Source organism: Peromyscus leucopus, chromosome 8b (genome assembly GCF_004664715.2).
Source record: "Peromyscus leucopus breed LL Stock chromosome 8b, UCI_PerLeu_2.1, whole genome shotgun sequence".
In the NCBI taxonomy this organism is placed as follows: Eukaryota; Metazoa; Chordata; class Mammalia; order Rodentia; family Cricetidae; genus Peromyscus; species Peromyscus leucopus.
In genome coordinates, this window is record NC_051086.1 from 91,585,782 (window position 1) to 91,601,392 (window position 15,611).

Below are 15,611 nucleotides of genomic sequence, written 5' to 3' on the forward strand. Positions count from 1 at the left end.
TCCCTTGATCGCGGAGGGAGGAGCAAAAACTCTCGGAACAGCCTGCACAGGGGGCGTGCCTAGACGCCTCTCGACTCCGCCTTCTCCCCTAGAGGCGCTTCTCATTGGTCGGTGGGCGGGGCTTCGGGAGTAGCGCTCTCGCTCCGAGGCCTCAGGGTGGCCTAGCCAGCTGGCCGTTCTTTAATTATGCACGGAGGCGTGTCTTGGCCAGTTGGGAGCTGGGTGGGGATTGGCTGGAGGGGCTGTAATTCAGCGGTTTCCGGAGCTGCAGTGTAGACTGGGAGGGGGAGCCTGGGGTTCCGACGTCGCGACGGAGGGAACGAGCCCTAACCGGATCGCTGAGGCACAACCGGTGCCCGGCTCGGTGTCGCCTGACCGCGTCGGCTAGGAGAGGCCAGGCGGCCCTCGGGAGCCCAGCTGCTCGCACCTGGAGCCAGCGCAGCCCGGCCAGTCGGGCCTCAGCCCGGGAGACAGGTGAAGGGGGTGCAGGGTGGGGCCACCTCCCCGACGGCATGCCAGCTGGGGACACCGCGGGGCGTCGCGCGGTGGCGGCTTCAGGGGCGCTTAGAGCTGTGAATGGACACTCAAGTGAGGCGGGAGGGTAGGAGACACGGAGGGTCGCCGGGCAGGGACTGCTCCGCAGATGACAGGAGTCGGCCTGGGGAAGGGAAAGGGGCGCTGGAAGTTTCGAGGGGGAGATGCGGAGGGAGAGTGAGGAGTTCCGGGGGTAGAGCCGTGGGGCGAGGGCATTCTAGGCTGAGGGTGGCAGAAGTGAACTACGGCCCGCCAATGCCTGCTCCCGGAGGCTAGGGACGTTCGGGCCACCAGAGCCGCTGTCACGCCGGCCCGGCGGTGATCACTGGGGTGGGGGGAGTTGGAAGGAGCCTCCTTCCCGCCCCCGTGCTGGGCCTGGCGGCTGGGTGCTGAGACACTTTCTTCGCCTTGCCCTGCTTCTGCTCCTTCAGTAGCCAGCTGTACCCTTTAGGAGGTGGGAACTAGTGTCCCCCCCCCACCTCAGTCTCTTGGGCTGGCTAGTTGTGGGTACGATTTTTCATAAGAATCATATTTCCTATAGGAAATTGACAAACCTGTTCTTTCTAAATTCTCACCCACCACTTTCTATGTTAAACTATGCTCACTTTGGTTAAAAACATCTTTTTTTTTTTTTTTTTTTTTTTTTAATTCAAAATAAATCCCTGGTCAAACCAGCTCTAAAGAGCAACAAAACCCCTTTCCTCTTTGACATTGTTCTCTCATAAACACCTGGTAAACTCGACTAGACAATAAATAATTGAGCCATTGCGTTTACTGGATTGTGGTGTTGCTTAATTGCACAGGACAGAATGAGCCAATCAAGAGTGGGAGTTTTCTGTCTCAGCGCCAAGCTCTTGAGTAAATGCAGAAGATAGGGAAACAAAGACTGGTTGGCCTTGACTGAGCTCTGTGTAAACTTTACCTGTTGGGGTGTGTGGCTGTGAGTTAGTGAGTTAGCAAGTTCAGTCACTAAGTCACTTTTTCTCATACCTAGTTCACATCTCTCTGTCGTATCAACTGCTATGTGTGCTGATACAGTCAGTAGTTAGTCTTTTTTTTTTCTTATTCAAAGTGTCTGTAGTCTATACCTGCTCTTTCCTCTATTGAAGGGCTTATTTATTCCGTGTGTGCATTGTTAATGTTGGGCTGGCAGGTAAAGCATTGATTTGAATTTATCAAAATAATAAATCATCTCCACCTATGTGGAATTAGACTGTAGGTCTTGAGCCAGCCATTTTTTTTCTTTTTATATTAAATAATGTCTGTATTCCTTGAGGCAACATGTTTGTTTCATTATTGTATGTGCCAGACCAGAACACTAGCAGAATTTTTTTTTTTTAGATTTTATTTCTTATTTTATGTGTATGGGTGTTTTGCCTGTATGTGTGTCTGTGCACCATGTGTGTCCAGTGCCCAAGGAGGCCAGAAGAGGACATCGACTCCTCTGGAACCAGAGGTACAGATAGATGACAACATATGGGTTCTGAGAATGGAACCCAGGGCTTTGGGAAGAGCCATTGGAAAGAAAATCTGGAATAATAATAATGAAAAAGTTGGAGTGGCTTGTTCTTCGTCTGTTAGCACACTCACCACAAAGAACCATTAGCAGATTCATGAATCTTTTATTTTATCTGTAGTTCATTGGGGACGAATAACCACTTAGAAATGTGAGGACCTTCAAAAGCCCTGTGAGGTAGTTTGTTCACAGAATGTTAACCTCATTTTGTAGATAAGGAAATTGAGGCCAAAAGGACAAGACACTTGCCTAAGGCATAGTGTGTCATAGTGGACATGCTTAGTGACCGCCAGCAAACTTACTGGTCTGTGTCTTTTTTTTTTTTTTTTTTTTTTTTTTTTTTGAGACAGGCTTTCTCTGTGTAGCCCTGGCTGTCCTGGAACTCGCTCAGTAGACCAGGCTGGCCTCAAACTCAGAGATCTGCCTGCCTCTGCCTTCAGAGTGCTGGGAGTAAAGGTGTGTGCCACCACCACCTGGCCCTGTTCTGTGTCTTACTTGGGAAGTAATTTTTTTTTTTCTTGTTAGGATAATTTACTATCAAACTTCAGCTATTTACTAATGGAGATGTCTAGGCAATTTTAGGCAAAGGGTAGCTGTGACTTCATTGTCATTTAAGCTAGAGAGCCTTGTGGTCAGTAGCCATTTCTGTCTGCAGAAAGTTCCTTTTCTTTTGACTTCTGTATGTCTTTTGTGTGTGTGTGTGTGTGTGTGTGTGTGTGTGTGTGTGTGTGTGTGTGTGTGGCTTCTGTATGTCTTGATGTTCAAATGTGAGAAGGGCAGAGGTGGTGAACACCATTCTAGATGCCCACTCACGCGCCCAACTCCAGCAGGGCCTGTTCTTGTTTAACTGGACCGCTGTTTACTGATGTTTTCTGAGAGATGGCGTACAACGCAGTGGATATGAACTCTCTTTGTGGAAACTGCCTAGGAAAGTAGGATATGTCTGGTTTGCAGAGTCTGCAGTCTATTGGGGCAACTTGATGAACGCTTTATCATCTAATACAGCCAGTTAGTGTCATTAAAGAGAGTAAGACATCACACCAGTGTCTCCCTCCGGCCTCTCCCTCCCCCTCCCTTGCCCCTCTCCCTTTCTGTTGGGATGGAACCCATCTTGCTAAGCAAGTGCTCTAACCACAGAACATTTTTTATGTCATTTGTATTTTAAAGTTCTAGCCAAACTTTAGGGTCTTTTTAAAAAAACTCATCTGAAGAGTACTTGAGGGACAACCCTAAATCTTGAAGGATTCCAGGTGTTGTGGCTCAGCCTCTATGAGATACCATAGGATGACATTGCCTTGCTGTCTTTGGTGGTGAAAAGAATGTCCTGCTGGGGAGCCTTGGCTTGCTGTGGTGCAGATAGTTGGGATGACCAGAGAGGTGTATTTGGTGGCAAATTCTTTTCAAGAAACCCTGTTTCAAGAAAAACCACTCCCTCAGAGGCAGAAGAAATGCAGCAGGTTTGAGGCTAGCTGGGTCTACAAACTGAGTCCCAGGACAGCCAGGGCTATGCAGAGAACCCGGTGCCGATGAACCAAACCAGATCAAAACAACAGTAGCAAAAAGCCAAAGCTGGGCAAGATCCAAGGAGCATGAATATTCAAAATCTCACCCCAGTTTTTATGCAACTGAAGTGGTGGATAATAGGTTTTTGTTTTGTTTTGTTTTTTGCCCCCGTGGAGATCAGGGTCAGGGCATGCGCTTAGTGTAGACTAAGGACTGGAGCTCAAGACTAAGCTACAGAGGCAAAGAAATCTAGGTTTGGATCCTGGATTGGCTGCTTCCGGGTCAGAATCTGAGCCTCAGTTTTCTTATCTGTTTATAAAAAAAGATGAGAGATGAGCTAGTGGCACATGCCTATAGTCCCAGCAGTTAGGAGGCTGAGGCAGGAGCATCTTGAGTCCAGGGTCAGCTTGAGCTGTCCAGGGAGACTGTCTCAAAATGAAGCACATTCATTAAGATGTTTACAGCATGCTGGTCCATAGCAAGCGCCTGAGTATCTAAGGTCTTAGTAAGGGTCCAAGAAAAGAGAGGTTCATTCTCTTCAGGGGTGAGAGGGTACAGGAGGGCTTGTTCCTGGGAGTACCTGAGCGCCTGCGGGATGAATGAACAGTAACTGCAGGAGCAGCAAACAGTTGTCTTCAAGGTGGAAGGAGCATGGCTGGGGAGAGCTTAAGACAGCCCCGTGTGTTCAGGGCTGTAAGTGGAAACTCTTAATTTAGGAGAAGGAAACAGAGGGAGGAGGCCACAGAGCCGCATCTCTTACTCGTTTGCTTCTGTTCGTAACTGCCTTGAAATGTCCTTCAAATAAGTTGTATTCTTTTCATAAAAGTAATATATGCTGTTGTAAAAAGCTAAACTTGCTTTCCTGTTTAATAGTGTAATGTGTGTTTCTCCAGACACTTTCTTAGTTTACCTGTTTATCTTGGACCTATTTATTAAAAATCATTTTAACAGCGTAACAGAATAATATGGAAGGCAAGTCTACCCCCAGGAGAAAATGATGTTCAGACTTTGGTTTTCCTTCCTGCTAGCTCTGTCTATGGTAATGAATGACTTTACTAACCACTGAACAATTTGCCTGACCTTTGACCTTTTAATTGCGTCAGTGAAGAAACTCACATTTTGAGCTCTCCTAAGGTAACCATCACAATGTCAAGCGCTTGGGTAATGTGCTTGAGGGTTTCGAGGTATAGTTGGGGTGGCATTTTAAAGAACTGCTGTGAGGTCAGGCTCCCTCTTTGTTCTTAGGCTGGTTGCTTTAACTGCTCTAGTTTCAATTTCTTTGTCCACAAACTGCCCACTAGGCCCACTCACAGAGTAGCTGTGAAGACTAAAAGAGAGACTTTGTTATAAGGTGTCTTGCATAGTGCCTAGAACATACCTAATATTCAATACGATTAATTATTATTATTAAAATCTGCAGTCTCTCTCTAGCTACAAAGTCGGGCAAGTTATGATTCATGGCACCATTAGTGCCCCAAAGGAAAGAAAGAGTAATTGGGAGATTTTGACCTACTGAGAAAAAACTAAACGAATAGGGACAGGGGATTTACACTGTGGTAGAGGAGACGGAGGTTTTCACATAAAGATGTAGACATGGCAAACTGTAAATTCCTGTTACCCAGAGGTCCTGATGGTAAGCCTCTTCGCATCTTCAAAGATCTATGATTACACTCCATTTATTTTAAGTAATAGTCAACACATTAGAAGTTGATCACCACTCAGTAATAGTCCCTTGAAGTTTCTCATGCCATCGGAAGTACAGCCGCAGGCTGGGAACGTGGCTCAGCTGGTAGAATTCTTCTCTCATGCATAAAGCCATGGCTCCCATCCCAGGACTGGGGAGACCTGACATAGTGGCACTGTCCTATAAAATCCCAGCACTTGGGAAGTGGAGACAAGATCAGAGTTGGAGGTCATCTTGGACTACAGTGGGAGTGTGAGGCCAGCCTGGGTGATATGAGAGAGACACCGTCTTGAGAAATGGGTGGTGGTGGGTGAGTGTTGCTGGTGGCGTGGCTCAGTGGGTAAAGGAGCCACCAAGCCTGACCACCTGAGTTTGATTCCTAGAACCTAGGTGGTGGAAGTTGAGAAGTGAGCCACAAGCTGTCCCCTAAAGTCCCTATCTGTAACACGATGTGTGAGTGCACACACGTACACACTCCTGTGACCCCAGCAATGCTGAAGGCTGAGGCAGGAAGACTTGAGTGTTTGAGACCAGCCTGGAATGTGCTACCTTTCTGTCTCAGATGTTTGAAAAAAGGGCCAGAGGTATAGCTCAATGGTGGAGGACATGCTTGCCCTGCACAGAGCTTTGGAGTCAGTCTCCAGTACCATGCAAAATTTGAAAATTTTAATTTATTTTGTTTTAATTGACTTATTTGGAGACAGGGTTTCAGTATGTAGCTCTGGTGGTGGCTGTCCTGGAACTCGCTCTGTAGACCAAGCTGGCATCAAACTCACAGAGGTCTGCCTGCCTCTGCCTCCCTATTGAATAGTTGAAGGGTAGAGGGATGATTAGGGTTGAATTTGTTTTAGGAAGAAGCTAACAGGAGGAGTCCCGTTTTGAATTAGGTAAGGAAAATGGGTCAGCTTTTACATTTTCTTTGATATTTATGTTGTAGAAAGCCATGAAGATCCTGAGTAGCCTCCTGAGTAGCTGGGACTACAGGCAGGAGCCACCACCTCAGTTAGTGCAGAACTTGCTTTGCGGGAGGGAAATGGGAGGAGGCACCCAGGTAAATACCTCATGAATGACCCTCATGAAGTTGATTTGCGTGTGCCCTGCAGCTGGTACTTCTCCCTTAACATCTGTACATGTGTGGACAAGCGTGTGTGAGGGTGTGTGTGTGTGTATGAATGTGCGGATGTTCACAGACGTCTTTCGCCGGACATGTAAAGCTTTATTTCTCTATTACTGTAACTTTTCTTTGAATGCTAAGTAGTGTTCAGAACGGTGTTACAGATAAGGAAGACTTGGCTCCTGTGTGGATGAACCAAATTCATTCACCTCTTTAATTTGGGTTTGGAGAAGACAGGAAAGAACCGGCAGCCCATCCAACCCATCGGCCCCTTGTGGGGCAGGAAGAAGCCAGCCACGCTTGAAAGAGAAAGTAAAACGTCTCATAAATAATGGCTTCCCTATTGTGGAGGAGGGGTACAAATTATTAGGGGGATGTTTGGGTAGTTTTTGTAGACGCCATTTCTGAAAACTGATTGGGATTAGGGAAGCAAAACCCTGCCCCCGTCCTGTGTCACCTGCTTTCCCGATGGGTGACTGATTTGATTAGTTTGTGGTGTCCCAACCTCCTGTTCTCGGTATGAGAGTCTGGACCCAGCACCAGCTTAGGTGAACCTTCCTAAAATGCGTGTTTTCCCACATCTTATCTAATGCTAATTTTGTTGCTTTTAGCAAGCTCTTCCCCTCCTCCATCTAAATGCATTACACTTTTCCTTTTTCTTCCCCTCCCACCTCCACGAAATCCCAAAAACCTCAAAACCCAAATGCAAGCTGTGTAATTACCTTTCCTGTAAACCAAACAATGTGAGTTATCATTAAAATAGTTAGCCTTTGATTTTTTTTTCCTGCTTGTGGTTTAGACACAATAAATATTTAATGTAAGGCTGACTTTCCTTGGCAAATCAGTTTTGCTGTGGTCTTCTTTTTGTCAAGGTGTTTAGGAAAAACAAATTCTTTCACATTAATCAAAATGAACTCATGCATAAAAGGGTGAGATAATTAAAGCATTCTGTAGCATACATCTATATAAATATACATTGTGTAGTATATTTTGTTTTAATAGGTTTCACTCTAGCCTAAAGAACTCTCAGCATTACCCTACATTAGCCTCTTTAATGTGTATTCCTAATTACATGGGAAAAAAATCCAGTGTGACTTCCTTCATCAGGGCAGGCTCTGTACAGGAGACTGATGGGGAGTGTTCTCAGTGTGGGACTTTCAAGCCCTAATGACTGCATTGAAAATTCTCAGGGTCATGGAGCCATCAAGAGATTCCTTTCTCACATGAGCTGTGGTTCAGAGTGTCTATAGAGTAGACACCGTACATGTGCCAGGCTGGGAGGGATTGGGAATGCTGTGAGCTAATGCTGTCCTAAAAGCTAACTGGTGGGCCACACCTGTAATCCTTGTACTTGGCGGGCAGAAGCAGGAGGATCTTGGTGAATTTGAGCATCTGGGCTGCAGAACAAGTGCCAGCTAGCCAGGGCTACAGAATGAGAGCCTATCTCAAAATGCCAACTGTGAGTAAATGAATAAATGTCAATCCCTCTATATTCTTTATATATATATAATATTTTACAATACCATTCAGTTCTACATATCAGCCATGGGTTCCCCTATTCTCCCCCCTCCCACCCCTCTTTATTCTTTTTAAAGAGCTGCTGTCAAAGTAAAGCTTGTTCATTAAAAAGTGATTGCTTTTTTCTGCAGAAGTGTTCTGTAGGGGTTTGGGGTGCAGCCTGGTCCAGTACATGCCTAAGCTGGGCAAAGCCCTCAAAGGATGACAGCTGGGGTGTGGTAGACACTGTCTCAAAATGAGAGAAGTTATTTGTCTAAGAGAAAAAAACTGGCAATGTTTTTTGCAATTTGTAAAATTTGAACTTTAAAAAAAGAAAAAAAAATTGAGCTTAGGAGTAAAAATTAAAATTGAGAAAACTCACACCTGATATTAACGAATGTAACTCTTAAGTGTTAACACATGCAGGGCTGGAGAGACGGCTCAGAGGTTAAGAGTACTGGCTGCTCTCCCAGAGGATCCAGGTTCAATTCCCAGCACCCACATGGCAGCTCACAACTGTCTGTAACTCCAGTCTCCAGGGGATCTGACACCTTCACACCAATGCACATAAAATAAAGTTAAATAAATTTTATAAAAAAAAAAAAAAGTGTTAACAAATGCGATTTTTTTTTTCATGATGGAGAATAAAATGTACCAGCATTTGGAAGGTTTGTAAATCTTAAAACTAATGTTTTCTAAGTGACTAGTGTATGTTACAAAAACACATGGGGACATTCTATGGAAAATACAAGATGGAGTGGATATTAATGTAGCTGCAAATGTCCCTAGAGTCCACACCTGCCTGACCTTTTAGGAACTTTCACCTGCCAATTTTTTGAGTAGCATTAAAGGCTCCAAATTACCTTGAAAGATTGTATAAAAACATCTTCTCTTTGCTATTTGCCATATCTTGGTGAAGCCAGCTTTCATTGGAGTACTTCCACCAAAACAACATCTGTGCAAGCGGTTATGAGACTCCAATAGCTCCTTCCCTTCTTGGATCTCATGTATCCTAGGCTGGATTCATACTTGCTTTCTGTGTACTAGCCCAGGTTAGCCTTGAACACCTAATTTTTCTGCCTCTACCTCTCAAGTGTTGGGATCACAGGCTTGAGGTAGCAATCCAGCCTTAACACTTTAATATTAAACCAGAAATTAGATTTCTAAAACTTTCTTTTTAAATAAATGCATTATTTATTATTATGATTCTGTGTGTGTGTGTGTGTGTGTGTGTGTGTGTGTGTGTGTGTGTGTGTGTGATGTGCCTATGTAGGCATGTGTGTCGAGATCAGAGAGCAATTTTGTGCAGGCTGTTCTCTCCTTCCACTTTTATGCAGGTTCTGGGGATGGAACTTGGGTCACCAGACATGTGCAGCAAGCACCTTTCCCTGCTGAGCCCTCTCACCAGCCCTAGATTTGAGAAACTTTCAGTGGTGCCACTTTTTCCACTAATTTCTGCCCCTTCGGAAAATGTGGTTACGTTTCATAAGACACCACTGTTACTTCTGTTAATGTGCACTGAGTTAATTGTTCAAATGAATTTTGTTTTGTTTTGTTTGAAACAATGTTTTCCTATGTAATCTAGGCTGGCTTTGAATTTAGGGAGCTTCCAGAGTGCTGGGATTACAGATGTCTTTGTCTGGCATATACATTTAATTTCTATTGATAGATAATATCTAGTAGTTTGTTTTTTCCCCCTTTTTAGTGTTTTGAGTCAAGGTCTTGTATCCCCAGGTACCCTTGAACTCACATATCTTAGGCTGGCTTCAAATTTGTGGTAATCCTCCTGCCTCCGCTTCCTTAGTGCTGGGATTACAAGTATGTTCTTACATGTCTAATAAATTTGGTCTCTGAAAACAAAACATTGTCCTCAAATTTTGAGGTTATAGAGAGTCCTAAGAGCAATGAGTTTGAGAACTGTTAAAAGAATTCTTGTGCTATTTGAGGACGTGGGGTGAGGGAAAGATATTGATTCTATGACTCTGATTAAGTTGATCTAGGGCCATTTCAACCCCTCTGCCAGGCATTACTATACAGACTGGTACTTAGTTTGAGAAACACTTTTACAAGGGCTATAAATTCTTCAAATTAGTGATGTCAGGTTCTGATTTCAAACAGAAATTACTGTTTTGAAGATAAAATGCTTTGGAGATTTCTTTTTATCTTCTTGATTTTTCCTGGTGTTTACTTCCCTGAGAATGAATCTTGACTGATAGAACCATATGTCACCAGATCAGGATTTAGTCTGGGGTTTGCTGACAGGTGTCCAGGAACATTTTCTCATAGCTTCTGAGCTCTTGGCTGATTTCTTTCCTTTTTGTTGTGTTACTTATAGACAGGGTTTCTCTGTGTAGCCCTGGTTGTCCTAAAACTCACTCTGTAGACCAGGCTGGCCTCGAACTCAGAGATACATCTGCTTCTGCCTCCTGAGTGCTGGAATGAAAGGCGTGCACCACTACACCCGGCTATAATTTTTAAAGATAATTCTAGCGTAGAATTGCAGTTCAATTTTGTAAGAAATATTGACTTACGTCAGATACATAGTAAAGTTAACTTCTCATTGTTGCCTTCTCGTGATTGTACAAGTTCCACCAGATACTGGTTAGTCTTATCTGCTTGTAGTCTCTGCTCCTTTATCTGTTGTGTTCCCTTTGCTGTTCCTCTCTTTCAAATGGGAAGGACTTTCACTGGAGCATGCTGATGTTATCTTGGCCCCCTCAGGGTTCCCTCCGGCTGAGTGTTTGACGGGAGATCCCAGGTGAATTCTTGCTTCAGGCCACATTCTCTGTGGGTGTGAGTTTTAGAATTTAGGTTACAAGCTCTCCCAGAAACCTGATTAGTGCTTCTTTCTAGTTTTGCCATTCCTTTCCTAAAAACAAACAAAAAACTTTTTTTTTTTAAATTAAAGTAATTTATTTAGAGTGTATGTATCCCCATGTCGAGGTCAGGGGACAACTTTCAGGAGTCAGTTCTTGCCTCTCCTCCTGTGGGTCCCAGGGATGGAACTTAGGTGTCCAGGTTGGCAGCAGCACCTTTCCTGCAGACATGGTGCTGGCCTTGATTTCCCATTGTTTTCACTTTCTGTGTGGAGCTGATGGATGAGGCCAGTTGCTCTCACCTATTTTCCCAGTGTGTTAATTAACTTTAATAAGATGTAATAGAAAAACTTGTGGTGTAATTAACATTTCTGGGCTTAGACGGATACGCTGTTGTTGTTGTTGTTGTTTTTTTTTTTTTTTTTTTTTTTTTTTTTTTTTTTTTTTTTTGTTGCTAGAGATAGGGTCTTTATCCCAGGCTGGACTCATTGTATAGCTGAGGATGACCTTGATTTTTGTTTATGTTTTGTTTGTTTATTTTTTGTGAGACAAGATCTCATTGTGTGGCCCTTGCTGAGCTGGAATTTGCTCTGTAGGCCAGGGTGGCCTTGAACTCATAGATCTGCTAGGATTACAGCACATGCCACCACATCTGGTTTATGTGGTGCTAGAGACTGAATTCAGGGCCTCTTGTGTGCTAGGTAAACCCTCTATTAACTGAGCTACATCCTGAGCTCTAGGCTTGTTTTTTTGTTTTGTTTTTTTAAAGCTTTCCTTAAAATTAAATTAATACATTTCAAACACACACAGACACACACACACACATTTGTTTGAGGCAGTGTCTTGCTATTAAGCTTTAGTGGGCCTGTTGCTCAATGTCCTCCTGTCCCTGCTTCTTGAGTGCTGGGATACAGGTAGGTTGACAGACACATGAGGTGGAAAATACCTCCTACTTTCCCTCTTCAATTTCTCCACTGTTAACTCTTGCATTAGTGTGATACATTTGTTGCAATTGATAATAACAGCTATATGTTGTTAGTAACAAGGAGCACAGTTTCCATCACAGGTTACTCTGTTCCCTGTTGTTAGTGTTGGAGACATAGTCTCAATTGTGAACATAAACTCAGAATCTGTCCAGCTCAGATTCCTGAGTCCTGGCATTACAGGTGTGCACCTCTGTGCCTGGCCACTTAGTGGATTATCACAAATGTGTGCTGTATATCCACCTCTTAAAGTAGACACTGTCTCCAAGTCAAATACTCTTACCTATCCACCCCTCCTGCAGCTCCTGCCAATTGTTCATCCTTTTCTGCTATCTCCATAGTTCTCCATAGGTCTTCCAGAATATTCTTCCGACTCTCATAATGCAAACAGTAAACCTTTTAGATGGAAGTGATACACTGGCTTCTCCAGTTTGCCTTCTTTCACTTAGCAGTGTGGATTCGGGTTCCTCCTTGTCTTTGGTGGCTTCGTGCCCATTTCTCTTCATTGCTAAGTAACACTGTTTTGTATGGCCCTTCCCTTAGGATATGAACCCGTTTACCCGAACAGCATCTTGCTTGCTTCCTAGTTTGGGCTGTTATGGGCAAAGCTACTTGTTACTGTTTTGATTTGCAATCTAGTGGCATCTGATGTGCTTCTTTTCATATGTTTGGCCATCTGTGTGTTCTCTTTGATGCGCTATCTGTGCAGATTTCCTCCAAGTTGTTTAGCTTCTTTTTGATGTACAAGGGAGATTGAATTTAGGATTTCACAGCTGGGTGTGGTGGTGCATGCCTTTAATCCCAGCACTCAGGAGGTGGAGGCAGGTGGATCTCTGTGAATTTGAGGCCAGCCTGGTCTACAGAGTGAGTTCCAGGACAGCCAGGGTTATACGGAAAAACCCATCTCAAAAAACAAGCAAACAAATAAACAAACAAGAATTTAGGGTCTCACATACTGGTAAGTGCTCTCTACCACTGAGATGCACCCCTACTCCTTTTTCAAAATTCTTTTTGAGACCAGGGTCTCACTGAGTTGGCCAGGCTAGCAAGTGTCATTGTAGCTCAGGCAGGACATGACCTTGAGAAGCACCTGCCTCAGTTTCCCCAGTAGCTGGACTTATAGGCTTGCTCTACCAGGCCCATCTCATACCCAGCTTTAAATGGAGTTGTGTGTGTTTTTGTTTTTTGAATGGTTGAGAGTTTGAAAAGTGTTCTCAGTATGTTTTGATATCTGAGCATATATATACTTACTTTTTGGTGCTAAGGCTACAACATCCAAAGCAAGTGCCGACACCGACCTATATCCACAGCACTCCTTCCAAGGAGTATTTAATTTTTTGTTCATGAAACTTAAAATCTTACACGTGTTAGGCTGAGCTGTGCCCCCAGCCCTCCTTCTTAGAACATCTTATACAGTTTTTTGTTTTCCTTGTTCTAGACTTCAGTCTCATGTAGACACTAATGCTGGGAAGCTTGCAATTAGTGAACTGGAGATGAGGAAGTGAAACACTTGTATCTCACCACCCAGTGCTGGTAATTACAATGGTAACCTTTAGCTCCCTTGTGTTTAGATACGGCCGGGCATAAGGCTTTAGTCCAGACTGTGCACTTAGAGGCTGACACTTCTGTTTAGACCAGTGTCTGCTCTTAGCCCTGTCCCCTGGATTATGATCGCCTCCTCCCTTGGAGCCAATCCTTGCTGAGCCTTGCAGACTTGGATCCTACGCAGCTTTTACTTTTCGTTGTCATTTTATTCTGATTTGGTTCCTTAACAGAGGGTTCTCTATGTAGCCCTGACTGGCCTGGAACTCAGTATGTAGACCAACTGGCTTCAGACTTGCAGCAATCCTCTGTCTCTGTGGCAGTGTTTGTTTGTTTTGTTTTTAAACAGGAATTTCTTGTGTATCTTCTAACTAGCTATGTCGAACAAACTAGCTTAATTGTATAAATGAACTTGTAAGTATTTGACAGTAACATATGAATCAAAATTAAGAGAAAGTCCATTTCTAGAGTTTCTTTTTTTTTTATTTTTTTAAAATTATTATTACTGTGTATGTGCATGATGTATATGTTGGTGGGATGCAGGTACTTGTGTGTGTGTAGAGGTCAGAGGTCAACTTTGTGGAGTTGGTTCTCTCCCCATTTTATGTGAGTTCCAGGGTTAAACTCAGTCACCAGACTTATACAACAAGCACCCTTACCTCCTGGGCCATTTGTTGGCCCTCTTGGGGTCCTTTTAATCCCTGTTGTTTGTTTGTTTGTTTTGTTTTGTTTTTTGGTGTGACCGGGGTGCGGAGGGCAGAGGGTAGATTAAAGGAGAGAAGTGAGAAGATAGAGAAGATAGTGTTCTAACGTGTCCAGGTTTTTTTTTAATTAAAAAATTTGAATTTTTTTTTTTTTTTTTTGTTTTTTGTTTTTGAGACAGGTTTTTGTGTAGCTTTGCTTTTGATCATTGGTAGCCAGCTGCTCGAATCACAGAGATCGCTGGTCTGCTCTGAGTGTGGATTAAGGCGTGCGCACAAGTCATAATTATTTTTATTTTATATATATGGGTATTTTGCCTACATGTATGTCTGCATCATGTGCATGCAGTTCATAGTAGCCAAAAAAGGATGTTGGATTTCCTGAAACTAGAGCTACAGATGGTTGTGAGCTACTGTGTAGGTGCTGGGAACTAAACCCAGGCTCTCTGGAAGAGCAGCCAGTGCTCTTAACTGCGGAGCCATCTCTCCAGCCCTTTCCTTGAGTCTTACAGACCTTTCCTGGTGTTCCTCCCTGTCATCCTCTCCCTGAACTCAAACACTGAAGTGCCTTAGGCTTCTCTTCTCTTCTCTTCTCTTCTCTTCTCTTCTCTTCTCTTCTCTTCTCTCCTCTCCTCTCCTCTCCTCTCCTCTTCTCTTCTCTTCTCTTCTCTTCTCTTTCTGTGTCCTCTTTGTAGATTATTTCAGCCCCTGCTTTGAAGGTGTATGTATGTGCGTGTTAGAGTGCTGGGAGCACACCCAGGGCATTCCCACGGGAGGCAAGCTATCCCCAGCTCCTTAGCCATGGCTTTGGCCACGATTCTGATGATGACTGCCAGGCGGGCATCTCCAGCCTCCACACCTGTGGGCCCCTCGCACCTGCCTGCTGCTGTTTCCTGGCATTTCCCCATGGGTACCAGTGTGCGCACTTGCCTCCTGGTCATCCTGTCGAAAACTTAACTCTATAGCTTTTTCTCTCTGAAAGTTTGTGCCTCTCTCTTAGTCCAACATTGAAATAAATGGTAGATCTTGGTCTACTGTGTTAATTGCTGCTCTATTGCTGTGATTAAACACCATGACCAAGGGAACTTATAAAAGAAAACATTTAGTTTGGGGCTTATGGTTTCAGAGGACTAGAGACCATCATGGCAGGGAGCGTGAGGCAGGCAAGCAGGCATGGCACTAAAGAAGTAGCTGACAGCTCACACCTTGAGATGTAACCACAAGGCAGAGAGAGAGAGAGAGAGAGACAGACAGACAGACAGACAGACAGACACAGAGAAAGACACATACAATGGGAAATGGTGCTAGTCTTTTGAAACCTCAAAGCCTGCCCCCTCTGTGTTGTACTTCTTCCAATGAGGCCACACCTCCCAATCCTTCCCAAACAGTTCCACCAACTGGGGGCCAAGTATTCAAACATTTGAGTCTGTGAAGGCCATTCCCATTCAAACCACCACACTATACAAGCCAGAAATCTAGCAGCTGTCCTTGATTCATTTCTTCCCTCATACTTGTGCTTCCATGCAGTGAGTCTTAGTTTTGCCTCTCCTGTTTTCTCAACTCCCTTGATTGTCATGTCTCTTCTGTGGTGGAGATGCTAAAATTGCTCTTGTACAAACTTCTAGAACTTCTGGATAAATGGAGCTCTCAAGTAAAAAGAGAAACCTTCAGATGCAAAAGCAAATAGTCTCCTCAAAAGAAAGACCAGAAGCTAGCCTAGA

General features: G+C 44.1%; 1 protein-coding gene across 4 annotated transcripts in view; it reads left to right on the forward strand.

The window, feature by feature from the left end:
- Positions 1 to 255: 255 nt before the first annotated feature.
- Positions 256 to 15,611, forward strand: part of Stat3 (signal transducer and activator of transcription 3) — a 55,116-nt gene continuing 39,760 nt past the window's right edge. For all 4 annotated transcript variants that reach the window (XM_028856799.2, XM_028856801.2, XM_028856800.2 and 1 more), the window contains exon 1: positions 256 to 474. The gene's annotated coding sequence lies outside the window, so the exon portion shown is untranslated. The remainder of the gene's footprint in view (positions 475 to 15,611) is intronic.